At 39.7% G+C, this 21824-nt stretch overlaps 1 long non-coding RNA gene and 1 pseudogene across 2 annotated transcripts in view; one reads left to right on the top strand and one right to left on the bottom strand.

The window, feature by feature from the left end:
* Positions 1-21824, top strand: part of LOC132424949 (uncharacterized) — a 125407-nt gene that overhangs the window by 45446 nt on the left and 58137 nt on the right. The gene's annotated exons all lie outside the window — the stretch shown is intronic.
* On the bottom strand, positions 14009-15649 carry LOC132423895 (sperm-associated antigen 17 pseudogene; annotated as a pseudogene).

The following is a 21824-nucleotide window of genomic DNA, read 5'->3' as shown; positions in this document are numbered from 1 at the left end:
GTCTTGCTTCCCCCTCCCACCCTCCCTTGCCTGTGTTCTGATGGATCAGGCTGGATCTTGTCTTACTGGTGGGCAAGACTGCATCCGATGGTGGGTTTTGGGGTGTCTATGATCTTATTATGACTTTAGGCAGCCTCTCTGCTAATGGGTGGGGTTGTGTTCCTGTCTTGCTGGTTGTTTGGCATGGGGTGTCCAGCACTGGAGCTTGCTGGATGTTGAGTGGAGCTGGGTCTTAGCGTTGAGACGGAGATCGCTGGTAGGGCTCTCGCCAACTGATATTACAAGGGGCCGGGAGGTCTCTGGTGGACCAATGTCCTGAACTTGGCTCTCCCTCCTCAGTGGCTCAGGCCTGACACCCGGCCAGAGCACCAAGACCCTGTCAGCCACACAGACCGGTACCTGGGGAGTTTCTTGCCTTTTGGGAAATCTGAGGTCTTCTGCCAGCATACAGTAGGTGTTCTGTAGGAGCTGTTCCACATGTAGATGTATTTTTGATGTATTTGTGGGGAGGAAGGTGATCTCCATGTGTTACTCCTCCACCATCTTGAAGGTCCTCTCTCCAATGCTTTCTAATGCATTCTTCAACTCATTTATTGGGTTATTCTGCTCCAGAAATTCTGGTGTTTTTTTTTTTTTTAAGAGCTCATTCCGGTAAAGTGTTCCTTCTGTGCATTAATTTTACTCCTGAGCTCACTGAACTGCCTTTCTTAGCTTTCTTGTAGCTCACTGAGTTTCTTTATGACAGCTATTTTGAATTTTCTTTCAGTCAGATTGCAGTATTCTGTGACTTTAAGCTTGATTTCTGGAGAACTGTCGTTTTCTTTTTGTGATAACTATGTTACCATGGTTTTTCATGGTGCTTGATGAGTTGTTCCTCAATTGGTACATTTGAAACAGCAAACACCTTTCTTATTTAGATAAAGCTTTTAAAATTTTGATTCTAACAACTCAACTGGTTGGTAATTAAAACCTTTCTTTTGATTTTCAGCAGGTGGCATTATAGCACAAAGTTTTGATTTCTCTTACCTGAACTGCCTCTGGCTATATTAGAGAACTGGCACTTTCCACCTTCCACTGCCTCTGCCAGAGGTGTCACTGGTGTCATCATTATCATTGCCTGTACCTCTGGGTCACTGGTGCCTTGCAGCTGCTAGTGTCACTACTGTTGCTGGCTTTGCAGCTGGGGACACTGGGATGGCGGGAGCTTCCACTGCACCCAGGGTCACCTAGATTGAGGGCATTGATGCCATGGCAAGGGGAGGGGAAGGGTGGGGGAAGAGTCAGGGTCACCAGTACCTCTACCACATCTGGGGTTGTTGGGTTTGTGGGTGCTGCCAGCAGTGGCAGTGGTGGAGGACTGGAGTTGAAAGTGGTACCCCAGCTGGAGGAACCAGGGTCATGGGCCCTGCTGCTTGCACTGCCCAGCTCACTGTGCTCACAGGTTCCGATGTAGCCAGGAGGCTGGAGTAACATGTGCCTCTTCCTCTCCTGCTACTGGGTTCTCTGGGGCTGCAGCTCAGCCACTGCGGTCAGGAGGCTGGGCTTCTGGGCACTGCCTGCACTGCTTCCCCAGTCTGCCTCGTCCATGCATTTCAGTCCACCCACCTTCAGGTGTACGGATGTGTGGACCTCTCTGGTGTCCTGGTGGGCTGAGCAGAGGAATCTCTGTTGGATTCTGGATCCTTCACATGTCGTAGATTGAAGAGGAGAGGGATAAAAAGAGCTTTTCATGCCACCATGGTGCTCACTGATATCAGTCTCTTTATGGTTTTGAGGAGGCTGATTTCCAAACTAATGATACCTGGATTCAGTGAGGGAGGAGTCAGAAATCTTTGTAGATGAAGCAAAAGTTGGACACCTTTTACTGATACACTATGAACCAAGTACAAGACAGAGAATGCATGTTTCCCAAAGCATGGCCTGTGAGCCACCCACATCAGAAGTACCTGGGGAAGCTAAATACAATTCAGTTTCTGGCTCCTTCTCTAATCCTTTTGGATAAGAATCTCTAGAGACAGGCCCCAGAGTTTAACACTCACCAGATGTAATTCTGACAGGCATCAGGTGGGAGAGTAACTGAATAAGTGTGTTATTTTATATGAAATCATTTTAGTAATCTGGCAAGTTTCTGTTTTTCATTATTCTTCACTGATTCTTATTTCAATTATATCCAAAAGAAAATGTGTCATAAGCAGTCAACAGAACACCATAAATAACCACAGAACAGGAAGTGCATTTCACATATTTGAACAGGCAAATATGTTGCTTATTTTTGTATTGGGACAATTTAAAAAGGCATGGTGTGGCAAGGCTCCTGAAGAGTTAAGGAGTGTTCATCTTTTTAATGTCTGGAGCACATATTTGTTGATGTGATTTCATTTTAAAGCAGTGATTTTGCTGACCAAGAGTACCCAACCGAACTGACAACAAGGAGAGAAAGTGGCACAGTGCCCAGGAATCATTAATGTTAAAAGGTTCGAAAGATGCTGCTAATGGGCAATGCTGGTGAGAAGTTCTGCTTTAAATGCAGAGATTTGTAGAGAGTAGAAAAGATGTGCTCCCCTACATGCTTGTAAGGTTGGGGAGCAGCTAATGAAATTAGACAACTTGGTTGGAGTCAGGTGAAGTACGGGAAAAGGTCTCCTACTACCATGACTATTTCTCTTACTTAATTTCCCCCTTTCTCTCATTCAGCTTTTCACCACCACTCTTCGTTTTTGCTGCTTAAATTTGGACTCTATTATACCTACTTTGGATTATTGCCAAAACCTCCTAACTGATCTCCTGGTCTTCATTTTCTTTCTTCTACTTGCTGCCAGAATCCCCTTCCTAAAATTAGATCTCTTTCACTTTTGAGCTTAATATCTCAGCCATGAGTAGTTTCTCACTGCCTACAGAGTCAAGTCCAAAGCCCTCTCCATCCCAGTGAAGACACCCTGGCTCCTGCCAACCATTCCCCTCCTTGACTTGAGTCACTCACTTCATGCCGTTTGCAGCCATGTTTCATCCCATTTGATTGTAGTTCACTGAGCCATTTGTGAGCGTTCAGCTCTATTTCTTCCTCATAAGCAAGAGATAAGCAATGAACAAATCAAACCTCTTGAAAGTATACATTTCTGGCCAAGGCCTTTAGAGGTCAAACATGTAATATTTTTCCTCCCAACATCAGCTTATGAGCTCCCAAATTACATGAGTGCTGTTGGGAGAGAGAACGCATTATCTTGATCCCAAGAATTTTCACCGTAGTCCATGGAATTTCTCCTGGGAAGTTCCTCTGATCTTTATATGAGCTGGTGACATCTAATGACAGGCCTTTTAGCAATGGGGGATTTTCCCGGACACTTTGGCACTCAAATCCCTTCCCCATTATCCAGGATGCCCTATGCCCCACATATCAGCTGGAGGAAAGGTGAAGCTCCTGAGACAAAAGGAAAGGGCTCTTACATGGTGTGAGTTATAGATGAGGAACCTGGAGGAAGGGAATCTAACCTTATTTAATCTTGCAGGAGTTCTTACTCCAGGCTCCTCATTCTGCCTAGATTGGGAGTCTAGGGTACTTAGAATAGTCAATTAGAAGGCAGGGGAAATTTAATATTCTCTCTCCTGTTTGCTAAAGATATACCTGGTTTAGATATTAATGAGACACAAAGCTAATGATGCTGCTCAATTCCTTTTCTCCTTTTCTTCAAAAAAATCCCCTGATGTCTGCAAATGCTTAGATGCTTACTTTCCAAAAAGATTCTTAGATGCTTAAGGCAAAGTATTCTTTCTGTGTCTCAAACAGAAATTCTCTTATAAGGTTGCGTGACTTAAAAAATTATATGGTAAGCTTTAGGGGCTTCGTGTGTTTGTAATACAGAGTCAGGCCAAGACCAGAATATGATTTGAAAGCAACTGTAAAATAGTGCCCTTATTTAAGGACAGCCTGTCTTTCCTTCCTCCCTCCCTCCCTTCCTTCCTTCCTTCCTTCCTTCCTTCCCATCCTTCCCATCCTTCCTTCCTTCTTTCTTTCCTCCCTTTTCCCCTTCCTCCCTTCCTTTCTTTCTTCTCTTTTTCACTTCCATTTTCTCTTCTTTCTTTCTCTTGCACTTCCGCCTTTTCTATTTCTCTCTCTCATTTTTCTCCCTTTTTCTCTCTCTTTTGTTTTTGCTTCTATCCATTTATTGAACAGTACAACAGGCCAGGCTATGCGTGAGAGAGAGAAATATGAAAAAAAAAAAAAAAAACCCCACTACTGCCTTTAGTGACCACACAATCTAGTGTTGGGAGAAACATACAGGTATGCAATTAACAAGGATGTTTGGGGTTAAGCTGATGTTTTTTAAGGCAAGGAAGAAGGCTTTTTCTCCAATTCAATGACTTATTTATTCATTCATGGTACTAGATAATTCTCATGGTACTGAGAACTGTAGCTCCTTTTTGCTATAGCATGAGGACCGAGCTGGAGAGTGCTGATAAATAAATAGGCTGGAAAGGAAATCAAGAGCAGATGATAATAGCCTTACAGTTCCTGATAAAGGATTTGGCATTTGTCTTGAAGTCTGTGAGAAGCCACTACTAAAGGACTTGAAGCAAGAGAATGAGATGATCATATCATTAGAAGAAATGTTATCTGGTAATAGTGAGAATAGCCAGGTAGTGGGGAGAGGGTAGGGCATTAGATAGAGGTAAGGAGACATTTTAGGAGTATATCACCATCATCTAGACAGTGATAAAGGCATTAAACTCAGTCAGTGGAACTTGAACCTTTAGAGAAGACATGAGGTTTTAACCCACAGAAGAAATGTGGGTGAGTGGCAGAAACAGAGGAGTTGCAGAAGGCACCCAGGTCTTGAACACAGTATCATTAACACCGGTTCAGATCACAGGAGGAGAAGGCCTAGGGCTGGGGTGGAGGAAGCATGATTTGGGGTTCAATTTGAAGCCTCTAACATATATTTAGGGGGGAAATGGCTTCGTAACTCAGATGAGAGATTGATAAAAGATGTAGCTTTGGAAGTTGGTCGTCTGTAGGTGGTTGTTGAGACCACGGGGTTGGGTACAATCACTCAAGGATCGGCGGGGAAGAGAGTAGGATACAGGGAAAAGACCAGAGTCTTTGGAAACACTAATACTTACGGAAATAAGAGATGACAACTCAGGAGTCTGAGATTAAATGACCTGGGAGGGAGAAAGAGGGACTAAAGCAAGTGATTTCATGGGAGCCAAGTAAGAAAAGTTTCGAGAAAAGATGAATAAAGCCAGCATTGAATATTGTAGAGAATTCAAGAATAAAGGCCCCAGACAACATTCACTGAATTAGGCAACAAGGTGGTCATCAGGGACCTCACTGAGAAAGGTTTCCATAGATTGGGGTGGCGGTGGAACACAAAATTGGTTGAGGAGAGAAGGGTTGGGGGACATTGGAAAGTTGGGCAAAAGCTAATGGGGGCTACAACATAGTGACACTGGAAAAACTAAGCTGATGGCAGAGAGGCTACGAATCAGGGTCCTTGCTGGGGTGAGGGTGGCCTTCTGTGGAGGCCCAGGAGCAGGAACTAAAGGGAACAAAGATGTGTCAGTGCTGAGCCACCACAGGAACACACAGAAGGGGCTGGCCAAGCTGGGATCGCTCAGCGCCCACCTGCCTGGGGGCACTCAGGCTCCGGAGACTGAGCTTACGTTCTCTTCTTCTGCGACCCAACTCCAGCACTGAAGAAGGAGGAGAAGCAGGAAAACGTACCCTGGGCCTCTCTGTCTGTTCACTTCACTGTACTCCTCACATCGAGCCCTCTGTCCTTCCCCCAACACCCCCTCCATCGAAAGACTGTCCCTGCTTAGCCAATCCCACTAGCAATACTCAAAGAAGAAAGAAAGATGTGAGCTCATTTATGGAGGAGGATTCATATGAGATTCTACTCTGGGACACATTTTTATTAGTTTGTGCTACTGAGTCAAGAGGTTTTTTTTTTTAATTTCTTGTTTTATTATTTCTGGAGGGGTTGGAAAGACTTGAGGATGTCTAGATCCCAAAAAAGAAAAAGTCCAGAGAGAGAAGGTGAAGATTCTGGAGAGAAACAAGCTCTGAAGAGGTGAGAGGTGTCACACACAGAGCGGTGGCGAAGCCAGGGAGAGCCCTATCCGCTGAGGTGGGAGGCTCCAAGGTGCAGTCAGGAACTTGACTTTCTGTTCACTGGCCTCTAGTTATCCAGGGCAGGAGACTAATCTTGGGCCTGGGTTGTGTTCGTGGCTGGGCTGAGGCACGCCTAGGAACGATGGGTAAATTCGGGAACAGACTCTGGAGCAGTCAGTTATATGAGTCAGTTTCCAGAAGAGTTTTTTATTTGGTGAAATGATGAAGAAGTGTTTTTTGCCCCTGGTGGGTGTGGGGGAGGGGAGAGTGAAGGTGGGAATGGGAAAAGAGAAAAGGCATTCATTTCCAGCTCCTCTGTTTTTTAGCAGCAAGCTGAAGGAGCTCTTCTTCTTGAGATACGGGGGCACCAGCTGGCAGTGTTAGTTGGACACAGCCTTACTTGGCACCTAGAGGACCCCTGCCGGCACTTTGGTTCGTGGCCCTGCAATGACAGAAGCCCTGGGACAAACGGGTTCGTGGAACACGTGGAGATGCTCAGAAGATGCCGGTTTGAGATGCTTATTGGCCTCTACAGGTCTCTGTATCTCTCAGTTTGGGGTGGACACCCCATGCGGTTGTCCAGGAAATCATGGGGCTGAAGTCCTGAGGGAGCCGATGAAAGCAAGGGCTATCTTAATGCAGGTTACGTTTTCATGAAGAGAGAGGCTAGGCCATCCCCGGGAGAGGTGAGGTGTGTGTCTTGAGGAGAGGAGGGAAAATTAATGAGGAATAGGACACAGCTCTGTCTGGGGCTCATGAAAGATTGCTGAACAGTGCAGAGGGCCTGGCTGGGGATACCGAGAAGAGTTCGTAGTGCTGTCATATATCTGATTCTCTTCAGCGATTAGTAGCTTAAACACGAGAACGTAAAAAGCAGACAGCCAGATTAATCCAGGCTGTCCAAAAAGAAATAATGTCCAAAAAGAAAGCAGGGGGACAAGTTTACAATAAGATTCTAAAAACGTCCCAGAAAGACTTGGTCGGGGGAGGGCATCTAGAATTCTCATGGGCCGAACAGGAGAACACAGGTGGTTGGAGAAGCAGAAAAGCCCTGTTCTATAAAAAGTTACTGAGGCTGGTGTGGCCTGGGGGAAATCTTTGTTACACTTCCAGTAAGGCAGCCTGCAATCGAATTAGCATCTTTGGCAAACACATCACACCTTGGGCTTATATTGAGCTTACAGTCGACCAAAATCCCTAAATCTTTCACACGCGCTGCTCCTAAGTCATGTTTCTGCCATGTTGTACTTGTGAAATTAATTACCGTTTTGGGCCTAAAAGTAGGGCTTTACAATTATGGCTATTAAATTTAATCTTGTTAGATTTAGGCCATGGTATCAACTTTCAGAGAATATTTTACATACTGATTCAGGTTTTCACACATTTCCCCTATAACTTTCAATAAGACAGAACCCAGAGGAATTCCTTATGCACATTCAAAAGTGACAGATTTACCCTATGTGTTGTTTTTTAGTTCAGATCTTCATTTTGTCTGAAAGGGACTTGGTCATATTTCTTCCTAACATCATAATTTGCCAAACTGCATCGGTTAGGAGGTTTTTGCCTGCAAGGGTGAAACTCTGAGTCAGCCTGGAATAAACAATAAGAACATTTATTAGTGCACAGAGGTAGGGAAGACTCCAGGCACAGCACAACCAGGGCTGAGACTCTGTTCTGCTGTTTGTAGTTTACCTTCTCCCATGTCTTGTCCTCAGGCCAGTTTCCTCTGTGGATATACGCTGACTGCCAACAGCAGTGGGGAGAGCGTGCTTCCTTGTTTGTGTCCAGAGGGAGGGTGGAAAGGGGAGAAAGTGTGAATAGAAGACTGTTCTTTCAGTTTGACTAGGACAACCTCCTACGTGACCTTTAGAGTGACCAGCAATCCTGATGTGCTTGGGAGTGCGGCTTTGGGCTTTTATTCTAGGGATAGAATAAAAAAAAGTCCCAGGATATGGGACTTTTGGTGCTAAAACCAGGAAGATCCTGGGCTAGCAGGGACAGCTGGTCACCCTAGCCCCTACACGGAGACCGGTGACCATTACCAGGATAAAACCTGATTCTGATTGTCTTAACCCATTGGCAAAAGGATGGGCACTCATGGTTGGTTTGCGCACACATTTCTGAAGTGTGGCTGTGGTCTATCAGATTCCACTGGGGGCAGATTCCTTGGCACCAAACCTACTGATTCAGAATCTCTAGGCATGGAAATGGGAAATTAATTTTTATCAAGCACTGCAGATGGTGGTCCTACACACCAGGGCTTAGAGAAACACTGGTTTAGACCTAATGGTGCTTATCCCTGAAGCTTCGGTCAACACCCAGAACGGCATGACTGCTATGCAGTGGGGCAGGGCTGGGGAGGATGCTGGGGAGTCATACCCCCCCACACACCGACTCTAGTTCCCTGGTTTTCCTGTCAAGTAATCCTGTCTTCCAGAAGGGAAGGAAGTTGCTTTGGGATTACTTGTTCTTAGAGAAACCATCCTTCTTTCTGGTAATGCCCAAGGGCATTAGTAAGACTTCCCTCACGAAGTGTTCACAAACCATGCTTGAGAGTCACTCTTACTTTTTTCTTGGAATCAGTATAAAACTCTCAAGTGACTAGCTTGCATAATCCATGACTTTAAAAAGTTTTTTGACAGTCAGAATAGTATTTCCTGTGTTCAGTCCTTGGGGAAGAGGCCTACATTTGAGGTTAAGAGTTTGAGCTCTGGTCAGGAAACAAAACAAAGAATCTGAGCCCTTCCTTTGCATATATTGATTTTGCATATATCTTTTAACTTCCTAAAACTTATCATCAGCAAAATAGAATAATTATCGAACTTACCTCATTGGGCTGTAGAATTAAATGAGATAATGTTTGTAAAGTTTGAGCACAGTGCTTGTCTCATTAAGCAGTCAGTAAATTATGATCATTAATATCCTGCCTCCTCATTCTTTCATTGTTTGAGATATTCTGAGTAGGACCAGGCACAGTGCTTGTCACTAGACAACACAAAAATAAGGAGCAGTCCCTCCTATCAGGGAACTCACAGTATTGACATTATAATATAATGGCACTGTAGTAGATTTATATGCCAGATACCAGGATGGAACAGAGAAAGAAATGATCAATTGAGGGGATGCTGAAGAATGATCAGGAGTTTTCTAAATAAATATGGGAGAAGAAGGAAAGAGGACATTCCGGAGAAAGGATGTAACGTGAGCATTAATAAAAGCACAGGACATGAAAGAGTAGGGCCTCTTTGTGAATGTAAGTTGTTTTGAAGGCTGGAATGCAGGGTTCAGGTCAGGAGCAGTGGTAGATGATATTATAGGAGGCAAGGGCTGACTCGGGGCTTTGGGCTTTTATTCTAGGGATAGAACAGGGTTTTAAGCAGAGGAGTTAGCTGCATGATCACATTTATGTTTTGGAAAGAACAATCTGGGGACAGTGGATGAGCAGTTGGAGGGTGGTGAGGCAGAGAAATTTAAGAGCTTGCAGCATTACTCCTAGTGAGAGTTGATGAATATTAAACCAAAAGAAAGATATTAGGAACAGAGTGGAAAGGATGCAAAGAAGAGATGTAGGGTAGATACAAATGACGGAACTGGCTGATTGATTGACTAGATATGAGGTGGGGAAAAGGAAGATTTGAGGGGAATTCCTAAGTTTCTGTCTTGAGTGGATGGTGATGTCATTACCGAGACAGGACTACAGAGGGCGACGGTGATGGAGTCAAGCTTTGAGCCTATTGAATTTCAGTTCCATGGGAGATATCCAGGTGGAGATGTACTAGGTTGTCTGTTTCTGGGGAGTAAGTTCTGGGATCGAGAGATGGCTCGAGTCAGCAGGGAATGGCCTTCAGGCATTGGAATCTGTGGGTGACAAAAATTGCCTGGGATGATGCCTCAGCGGAGTGTGTAGATTAGAATGAGGACAAGAATCCTCAGAAACTACAAGATTCCACAAAGCTCATTGACAATTAAGTGATATAACCTGTATGTTCTACCAGGGTCCAGGCCAGAAGAATTCAACATATTTAAGCTTTATTTTGTTCTCTCTACTTTTTCCAAGATTTTTCACTGATCTTTCTAGTCCTTCATTTATTCCCCTTCAAGTAACTGAGATTTTTCTCTCAGTTTTGTTTTTCGGAGGGTAAAAATATAATGTTCAAAAAATTTTAATTACATTTCAAGAATCTTGTTTTCTAATTAGGATTGTCTAGTTTCTTTGGAATTTCTCATAACTGTTTTCTTATGTTCTTGTCCAAAATTCAAACAGTTCTAAATAGAAAACTTAAAAAAAAATTAAGTTAAAATAGAATATTACTTCTGATGAAGAAATAGGGATGAAGAGCTTAAAAGTGAGACAAACCTGATAAATACATGCAGAAGGGAGAAAAATACTACAAAATCTATGTCCAAAGGACATTTTTAAGAAAGTGAAATGGACGTGTTTACTGCATCTGCTCTGGTATTTAAACGAGCTGAAGCTAAATTCTTCAGTCTTTCCCCTCAGCAGTTAGAGAGGCAGCCTGGGAAAGATTAAAGGGAAAAAACCCACTAGTTCTGCAGAAGAAGAAAATGTACAAGTCTAGTGAAGTAAAAGACGTTGGCCAACTGCAAACAAGAAACCGTGGGTCACTGGGGAGAAAGAACCCCGTAGCAACCAGGAAAGAAAGAACTCCAGATAATGGACGCCACCTAGTGGGAAACTGGAGGATTCGGAGAAAATGAACCACAACAGGATTTCAGAACTTGGAGGTGGCTTAACATAATTATTATGAGATTTATTCACTCTTTCAATAACAATCATTGAGGACCTGCTATGTACCAGGCACATTAATAAGTTCTAGGAATCACGTAGTAATGATTTTCAATTAAGCCCACAAACCCAGATGTCCAAGAATTCCCACTTTATTTTTCTATAACATAATCAATATCTATATTCAACCTCCATTTCATTTGGTGATGAGAACTTAACCTTCGTCACTTTAGTGCCCCTACACCCCTTGCCCTGGTTGAGTCTGAGCTCTAGGGTTTAATTGCAGTGAGACCTCTGCATTTAGCGCTTTGCATTGCTGTCTTCTGCTGAGATGGTTTTGTGTGTCTGCTGTTTGGACATTGGCCCTCATAAGTCACTGCTGGAAAAAAAAAATCTGCTTGTTTCTGTACATAGGTTTCTTCGAGTCTGCCTCTTTCTCATCTACTTCCGCTGCCTTCTCAGACATTCTGCTGCTCCTGTAGGGCTGTCTACTGCCCTATCTGCTTAGATACACGAACATACATTTTTACGCTGGCATCTTGAAGCCTCTTCCCTTGGTTTTATCTAGGAACTGGGTCACAGGTCCCTTTGACCTCAGATTCTCCAGATCTCCCTTGGGCTTCCTCTGCCCCATTTTCTTGAAGCACAGAAGAGCACATTATGGTTAAATAGCCCTGTGTGACTAGGTCGTAGGCTGCATGTTGGACAGCAAAGGGAGATGAGGCCACTTTGCAAAATGTTTTGTATGTTGCGCTAAATAATTTTGTATGTATGCATTGCAAATAGAAGGCTGTCTCAGTGGTCTGGGTAAGTGAAGACATGATGCTGACTTGGAGCGCTAGAGAAGACTTGGTCAATTTAAGGGACACTGGGTGGTGGAACTAACTTTATTTGGCAGCCCCAATCTCCTCCAGCCCAAACAACACCCATGTGAAAATGAGACAAAGGCAGCTCCTACAGGAAGAAGCAACACCTGGGTACACAGCTTGAGGAATAGAGCGTAGTCTAGATTTCATCCCACCTCTTGTCTGAGTGCATTGGTGTAGGGAGTAGTCTTGCCTAACCAAACATGTTGACCCTGAATGTGGAGGTGAAGAGTGGGAGGAATAACTAGGTTGGTGCCTTTAAGAAATATGTCTGGAAATTAAGTCTCTATTCACTTGTTTCTTGCCCTTAAGTATTTCAGAGAATGACTCTGTAGGGTGATAAGCTGCAGTCTGGTGTGCAATGTGAGTTTCTTACCCCAGTTTTTACCCCATGAGAATATATTAATTGATCCAGCAATTCCAGTCCTGGGTATGTATCCAAAGTAAATCAGAAACACTAATTTGAAAAGATACACACACCCTAATATTCACAGCAGCATTATTTACAATTGCCAAGGTATGGAAGCAACCTAAGTGTCCATCAACTGATGATTGGATAAATAAGATGTGGTTTATATATGCAATGGAATACTACTCTGTCATAAAAAAGAATGAAATTTTGCCATTTGCAGCAACATGGATGGACTTGGAGGGCATTATGCTAAGTGAAATAAATCAGACAGAGAAAGACAAATACCTTATCATATCACTTATATGTGGAATCTAAAAAATACAACAAACTAGTGAGTATAACCAAAAAGAAGCAGACTCTCAGATACAGAAAACAAACTAGTCAAAAATCAGTTAAAAATATTGTATGGGTCTATTTCTGGGCTCTCTGTTGTGCTCCACTGATCTATATGGCTACCTCTCCACCAATACCACATTGTCTTGATTATTGTAGCTATGTGGTATACCTTAATATTGAATAGAGTGATTCCTTGCACTTTATTCTTCTTTGTCAAGATTGCTTTAGCAATTCTAGGCATGTGCTTTTCCATATAAATTTTAGAATAATCTTGTCTAAGTCTATGGGAATATGTGCTAGGATCTTAGTAGGAATTGCATCAAACCTATAGGTCAATTTGAGTATAACTGATATCTATACTATACTGAATCTTCTAATTCATGAACACGGTATGTCATTTGTTTAGGTCCTTGATTTCTTTCATCAGCATTTTGTAATTTTCAGCACATAGATTCTCTATATGTTTTAAGTATATACTTAAGTATTTCATTTTCTTTGGGGCAATTACAAATGGTATTGTGTTTTTAATTTTGTTTCTTGCATGTTCTTTGTTAGATGTGTAATTGATTTTTTTGTGTGTTTATCTTGTATCCTATGACCTTGCTAAACTCATTTATTAGCTCTAGACAATCATGTTATCTGCAAAAAGAGAGTTGGCTGCCAGAGGGGAGGGAGAGGGATGAGTGAAATAGGTGAGGGAAATTAAGAGGAGCAAACTTTCAGTTAAAAATAAATGAATCATGGGGCCACAATGTACAGTATAGGGAATATAGTCAATAAGGTACAAACTTCCAATTATAAGATAAATAAGTACTAGGAATGTAATGTACTATGTGATTAATATAATTAACACTGTTGTATGTCTATATAAAATTTGTTAAGAGAGTAAATCCTAAGAGTTCTCATCACAAGGGAAATATTTTTTCTTTTCTTTTTTTTATGAACCCAGTGAAATATCTTTATTTTCCAGATGAATTACCTCAACATTTCACTATTTATCAAGTATCCTTCCTCTTTTTCTCACCCTCTTCTCTCTGACCGACAGCATCAAAGCCATGAAAATTGACAACAACAAAAATGAAAATATCTATTGATCCAACATCCTGTCGAGTCCATGTCACAGGCCCCCAATAATCCGTTTTTCCTTCATTTTTAAATTCTAACTCCCAGTTAGTCTCGGGACTATTTTGTTTACTCTTCTAAGGAAGGTCTTGTTTTAATCTCACTTCGGAAGCCATAATGATTCTTATGGAGACATACTGACTCTGAATCTAACTCACGTATTGCCAACAAAACTTAGGCGAACCTATCAATCCCAGCAAAATAAAGACATTTGGCATTTCTCAGCATCACACTGGATCTGAATAGATTGAATCTTTCAGATCTGGCAGGAAGTATGGTCAATATAAGCCAAGTATCAATCAATATACAACAAATATTTTCATCATATTTAGAATGCAGCTATTCTATTTTTTAGGGAAAGTGAGAGTCACAGAAATTTTGTGGACAACTCTTTTTAATCCTGAAATGTTCACTGTCTTGATTAAATTAATAAATAGAATGTCTTTGGACTTATGTATAAGTTCAACTGGTTACTTAGTTTTAGATTTTTTAATAGAATAAATTTTGCTAGTAGAAGAAACTTTGGTACCAGCAGAAGATTTTATTTCCAGCTCATTCTTGGTCCTACTGATTTCCTCAGCCATTTAGCTTCCTGATATACAGCTTCTTCTTTTATGATCCAATCTTGAATGGATTTTGCAACAAGTTCCAAATAATTCCTGAATCCAACATTACAGGGAAGAGCAATGTTCCAATGTTCACAGTGCAGACGTTGCAAATTCATTGGATTAGGAAAGACCAACAGTAAAGAGTTATCCTGGGTGTGGTAATAAGAATCAATACACCTGTATTGCTGATTGGCTTCTTGAAGAACCTGAAGCAGAACTTCTGGCTTAAAATGTTCAGTAAAACTCCAGTCCATTAGATTGTGTTGCTGCATTTTCTTTATGTCCTGTAACTCTGCTTCCACAGTCATCTTCTTGGGTTTCTTTTCAAGAGGATCAGCATTTGTGACCGCTTTATCTTTGATCTCATTGTTCACGGTCTGCTTCAAAGGCTCAGGATGGAGCTGCGACTTCAAGCTGTTCTGCGCTGATGGTTCTCTGTAATCAGAGTCTAAGGATTTCCTATTATCCAGGTCAGAATACTTCATATTGTTAGTATCAGGATGACTAGGATTGGAAGGTTCTTTGTTGATCTCATCATCTGGCATAGATGCTGACCAATTCTGATCCAGAAATAAAATTCTGTCTTTGATTCCACTATCTGTTTGATGTCTGGTCTCTTGGGTATTCATTTTCATGATGTACTTTTGCCTTATCTGTTTAGCAAAGCTGGCAGGGTTGTCCCATGGTATGTTGAACATCTCAGAATCTGTCCCATACATCATTCTAGAATGCTTCAGTTTCCCTTCTGCATCAACCTCAGAGAGTTTCAGGCTCTCAAAAGTAAACACTTTGAAGGCTCGTTCTACTTCATTCCAGCTCAAAACTTCACTTGTACAAAAGTGCATGAGCTCATGAATTGTAGCTAGACGTTTTGTGCTGTTCCATGGCGGAGGGCAGAAGGAATTCAAGGAATTCCCACAGTGGCAACTTAGACTGCATCTTCTGCTCAACTTGAACCAGGTCAAAATTCTTTAGGTCCTTTAGCACATATTTCTTGTGGGCGAGGGCATCGTGATAGTTCAGTAGGAGAGGGCCTCTGGGCACTGGTTTGCTTTCATTTTCCTCTTCAGATAAGAATATTTCATGGAGATTCTTTTTCTCCCTCTCTGTCAGACAGAGAGAGGGCAGGATGGACATGATGTGAGCTGCAATTCTGTGGTCCAGCCCATCTGTTCTGGGAGGCGGCTCTGCCAGACTCCGTGGGACAAGGTCTTCTTCACTTGCCACAACCTGTTCCAGCATACAATGCAGTATCAAGGGCACAGAAATGAATTCTTCTGGAATTAGATTCAGCAAATCATTGTAATATCGCATGTCTACTTCATTTGTGATGAAGGAAGCCACTGGTGGTGGTGGTGGAGCTGGAGCATGCAGCTCTTCATCTTGTTGTGTTTTCTTCTTTCCAGGGGTTACAGCAACAGTTTGTGGGGGCCTGCCTGGTGACATCTTCCCAACTCCCGTCTCTCCATCCTACTCTCACTTTTTTTTCCTTTTATTTTGTATCTATATGAGAAAATGGACATTCACTAAATTTATTGTGGTGATCATTTTATAATGTGTGTAAGTAAAATCCTGCTGTTCACCTTAAACTTATACAGCACTGTATGTCAACTGCATCTCAATAAAACTGGAAGAAAAAAATAATATAAAAAGTAAGAGTTTTAAAAATTTTGATGAAGTTCAAATTATTGATTTTTTTTGGCTTTTGTGATTTATGCTTGTTGAGTCTCAAGTAGGAAATCTTTGCCTAAACCAGTGCCTCAAAGATTTTCTTTTATGTTTTCTTTTAGAAGTTTGATAGTTGTAGCTCTTATGTTTAGGTTATGATAAATTTTACTATAATTTTTGTATATGTTGTGAAGTAACAATCAAGGTTGATTTTTGGCTTATGGCTATCTAGTTGTTCCAGCACCACTTGTTGAAAGTTTTATCCTTTACCTTTTGCGTTGCCTTCAAATATTTTTCAAAAATCAATTGTCCATATGTCTGTGGATCCATTTATGGACATTTTTTTCCTGTTCCATTGATCTATATTTCTATCTTTACATCAGTGAAAGTCCTTCAACTTTGTTCTTCATTTTATTTTCACATTACTTATAAAATGAACTAGTCAAGTTCGACAACAAAGAGCCTGCTACAATTTTGTTTAAGATTGTGCTAAATCTACAGATCAATTTAGGGGGAATTGACACCTTAACAAAATTGGTATCTCCCCACTTACTTAGGGATTCTTTTATTTCTACTAGCAATGTTTTGTAATTTTCAATGTATGTGTTCTGCACATTATTGTTAATATACCTCTAAGTATTTTATATTTTTGATGCTACTGCAAAATTTTAAAATTTCAGTTTCCAATTGTTCTTTGTTAGTATATAGATTATAATTGATTTATTTACTGAGCTTTTGTCCTGCAACCTTGTCAAATTCATTTATTAGTTCTAGCAGTTTTTTTGTAGATGACTTAAGATTTCCTACATAGACAATCATGGTGCCTGTGAATAATGACAGTTTTACTTCTTCCTTTCCAGTTTATAGGCCATTTAGCTCTTTTTCTTGCCTTATAATACTGCCGAGGACCCTGGGTATAATGCTGAATGTAAGGGTAGAGTGAATATCCTTGCCGTGTTCCCAATCTTAGAGAAAAAAATCTTTACTCTTTCACTATTAAATATTATGTTAGATTAAGAAAGTTCCCTTTCGTTCTTAGTTTGGTGGGAATTTTAAATCAGAAATAGGCTTATATTTTATAAATGCTTTTTCTGTATCTATTAATATGATCATAAGATTTTCCATTTTTAGTTTGTTAATATTGTGCATTCCTGGGAAAGATGCCAGTTGTCAAGCTATATTATCTTTTTATATATTGCTGAATTCCATTTGTTAATATTTTGTTGAAGATTTTTACATCTATTTTCATGAGGATATGGGTGCATAAATTTTTTTATCATGCGTTTATTAAGTTTTAAGATTAGGATAATGCAGACCTTATAAAATGAGTTGAGAAGTGTTTCCTCCTCTTTTATTTTCTGAGAGTTTGTGTAGAACTGGTATTATCTATTTCTTAAATATTAAGTAGAATTCATCTGTGAGGGATCTGAGACTGGAGGGTTTGTTTGTGGGGGGAGAGAAGATGGCGTGGGGAGAAGGATAGGGGAAGTAAGACAGACTCTTCTAAATTGTTACTTTAATATTTCTTATTATATATTCTATAGCAACTGTTGATGTTAATATCTTCAGGCCCATTAAATGCTTTCAAGTTGAGATCCTTAACAGTAGTACAGTAATTGCAGATTTTAAATAATTTACTTTGGTCAACTCTTTTTTTTTTTTGTAATGTCTCATATTTATAGTCTTCCAAATACTACCACACTCAGTTTTGTCTTCAAAGAGTCCAGTTTTCCGGTAGCTTACAAACCATTAAGATCCAAGAAGTTACCCTCGCCAGTTGACTTTTCTCTTCATGACAATAGAGGTAGCTAGGTTTCATCACTTTTCATTTTACCCAATGGTCAGTTGAAGTATAATATCTTATTGCAGCAGCATGGTAAGAGCTTATGAGACTCTTATTATCTTATTAATAGACATCTATTCTGGAAAATTAATTTCTTGGTCAATTGAATGCTGCCCCTTTTCTTCTCACTCTTCCTTCACTTGCAATTTTGACCCCATCTTGCACCATTTTGCTTTTTCTACCCTTTTCTTTCTAAGTAAAAATTGGAATCTAGGCTGTTTCAAGATTTGGTCACCTTGGATAGGAAGCTCCTTAAAAAAATAAATGCCTTTGAGTCACAGAGACTTCTGTTCTCCACACTAATCTTGAGACTGGCTTTAGACAGTCTATCTTGAGACAAATAGAGCTGGAAACTATGGAACTAATGCCAGTGACAGAGAATCAAAGTAAAGCATGATCATTTGTTTAGAACTGAAATTAAACACAGTGAAAAAAACTTTAAGACCTTAAGATCTTCTGGAAGTCCATAGCAGAATCCTTACATAAAAATATCTGCGAAGTCATAATTCTTTAATTAAATATATCTTCCCCACCTACCAGCATGCAAGACACATAGAAAACAGTTTATTGTTAAGATTTATTATTCTGGTTTTGTTTTATTACAAGTGTTGCAACAGCATTTCTCTCCTCCAGCTTGAATCATAAATCTGCAGTTTCTGCATTTTATTATGAACTAGATAAGTGCTGTAGGCTGACCTAGAAAATTAACCTCTAATGTAGCATTTTTTCCATGAGAAATTGCATTTGAAATAATAATCTCTCTTCATTCAAAACCAGATTTCTTAAGAATCTAGGCTACATTTATTACCACTAGTTACTCACTTTTTATTCCTCCCTCACTCACTGCAATCTAATTTCCACACCAATCCCTCCATAGAATCTACTCTTGCTGAAGCTACCAAAGACCTTGTATTTATGGAAGCTAATGACCTCTTTCCAATCCTTATTTTCCTTGACTCATCTTTACTCTTGATAGTATTGATTGCCTATTTCTCTTAAGAGTTTCCCTTTGTTTCTATGATACTTTTTCTTCTAGTCCTCTTAATATCCTGACCATTCTCTATTTGTGTTTCTCACTACATTTTTCCCTTTCTGTCTCTTTGGGGCAAGTTGTTGATTTTCTTATTCCTGAGTATATTCTTGCCCATCGTCTGTTTGGGTAGTCTCATTCACTCTCACAAATTCAACTCCCTAGACTTGCACACTTTACTTTTCTACTGAGTTCCAGTCTCATATTTCCAATGCTGAAGTGTAGTTTATCCTTTTCTTCCTTTCCCTCTCTGTTTCAGTTAGTGGAGTCATTCAACATAAACCCAGTCTCTCTTCGTTACTCAAGTGTTAGCTAGGGCCATTCCAAGTTGGACTTAAAAGTGACTACAATCAGTCCTAGGGCTGTTGAAGGTCTGTGCAATGCCTTTTTGCAAATTAGACAAAGTCACTTCCTTCTATGAGATATTGTACTTCTTAAAACAATATATAATAACTTCCATTGTGTAGTTATTTATAATGAAACATTTTATGTAAATCTATAGTGACTAGGATGTAAATGATACTCCCTTAGATACTGTGCTGCTTCTGTCGAGCAGTGTATAACCTATACAACTGTACAGAGCAGAATAATATTTCATATCTTTATGGCTAAGAAAGAGAAGGTCAAGATGGTACTCATTGTTCCTATGGGGCTCTACCAAAATTTAAAAGATGTGATTCCAGCTACTACTTTCCAATGGTTCATGGAAAAAATGATTAGTGATGTGAATTATTGGGAAGAACAAGCTTGAATAGATGATATAATTATCTTAGAAATATCTTGCAGGCAAATGAACAAATGTCTTGGTGATATAATCTCAACACTGTTCCTTGACTGATGCCATGAAATACATGAGATGCTCAGTGTCCAAACAAGTGCTGAGCGTAAATCCTGAGAAAATATAGGTCACAATCTTTGTCAAATATCTGAGAGTTCAAACGTTTTTGGGATTCAGTGATTTGCTAAGTCTTCCAATAGTCTGAACTGTAGGTTCCAGACAATCAGCAAACCATCATGAAAATAATACATGAAAACAGGCATCTAGAACATTTTGGGGAAGGTGAAACTTATTATCCTTTGCGGCTGTTGGGTACAGCTTTTCTTTTTTTTGAGCATTATTTAGTCATTTGGGAATAGTGTCTGATAAAAGGTAATGGTGGCAATTCCTGGCAGAAACTTCAGTTCTCAGTAGGGCAGTCCCAAAGAAAACATTGTGAAGGAGTGCATAGTGGTAGTTAAAGTGAACATATTCATGTACACTTCCAGGTTACTCTCAGAAATACTCAGGGACAATTTTGTAGGAGACTAGGTAATACAAATTTGTGTATATATATATTATATATATATATATATAATATATATATATTAGATCTACAAACTAATGAAGCATAGGAAAGTCTATTTAGTTATTACACATACATATAATACCATTATTTATACATGTTAAATATACTTATAAAATTAGATTATACTATTTGCATTCTTATTTTTCATTTGTCTTATCATGAACATTTTGCCCATGTCCATATATATTTTTCAAAATCATTGTTTAAAAGTCTGTATAGTAGCTCATTTTGTGCTATAATGTAATTTATAATTCTATTTTTATGTTTGCTTTTTTAACCTTTATAAATAACACAGAAATAGAAGAAATATAAAAGAATGTAAAATCCAGAAAAAGATTTATGCACATAATGTTGGATTATTTTCTTGGTATATATTCCTGAAGGGAGATTTTATAAGATGGTTTTTGTGAGCCTTGGTATATACTTTTAAATTGGTTTCCAGAAAGGTTATACACCTTCTTTCTGGCAGATAATTTGATTGTTCTATCAAGGAAAAATAGCAGGTGTAATGTAACTCGATGTAACGAAGGGTTTGGAAAAGAATTATTTCAAAAAAAAAAGAATTATTTCATCCTTATGGAAAAGTTTGTGAAATGCAGAGTAGATAATAGTTCAATAAATGAATTTAATGTACCCAGGGGTACTGATTAAAATAAAGACGTCAGCTTTAGACAGGGTTTCTAGAAGCTTGCCACTGGGCTCTATTCTATATAGTATTTTTTTAAATCAATGATATAAATGAATATATAGAAAATCTTCTTAGAAAACTTAACGATTAAGAAAACTGACATCTAGGAAGCAATTGTTTGGCTAAACTTTGGAGGCACCAGAACATAGTAGTAGTTAGATGCATGGGATTTGGAGTCAGACTCAGTTTTAAAGATCAGCTTCACCACTTGCTGGCTCTGTAACTTTGGCCAAGTCACCTAACCTCTCTTAATCTCATTACCTTTCTTTTTTTTAATAAAAAGTACCTCATTTTTGGAGCATTTTTAGGGTCACAGCAAAACTGAGAGGAAGGTATAGTGATTTTTCATATACTCCCTGTCCCCATACACACATAGCTACCCCCTTTATCAACATTACCCACCTGAGTCAAACATTTGTTACAACTGGTGAGCCTACACTGACATATCAAAATCACCCGAAGTCTATAGTTTATCTTAGGGTTCACTCTTGGTCTATTAGTTTGGACAAATGTATAATGACATGTATCTATCATTATAGTATCATACAGAATATTTTCACTGCCCTGAAAGTCCTCTGTGGTCTGCCTATTCACCCTTCCCTCTCCCCAATCCCTAGCAACTACTGATCTTTTTTACTGTCTCCATAGTTTTACCTTTTTCAGAATGTCATGTAGTTGGAATCATACAGTATATATCCTTTTCATATTGGCTTCTTTCACTTAGTAATATGATTTAAGTTCCCTCCATGTCTTTTCATGGTTTGATAGCTCTTTTCTTTTTAGTGCTGAATAATATTCCATTGTCTATATATATATATATATATACACAGTTTAGCCATTCACCGACTGAAGGGCATCTTGCTTGCTTCCATGTTCAGGTAATTATCAATAAAGCTGCTATCAACATCTATGTGCAGGTTTTTGTGTGGACATAAGTTTTCAGCTCCTTTGAGTAGATACCAAGGATCACAATTGCTGGATGATATGATAAAATTATATGTTTAGATTTGTAAGAAAACACCAAACTATCTTCAAAGTGACCATAC

This window comes from Delphinus delphis, chromosome 4 (genome assembly GCF_949987515.2).
Source record: "Delphinus delphis chromosome 4, mDelDel1.2, whole genome shotgun sequence".
NCBI lineage: Eukaryota > Metazoa > Chordata > Mammalia > Artiodactyla > Delphinidae > Delphinus > Delphinus delphis.
Note: the sequence above shows the minus strand (reverse complement) of the source record. Positions and strands in the feature narration are given on the sequence as shown.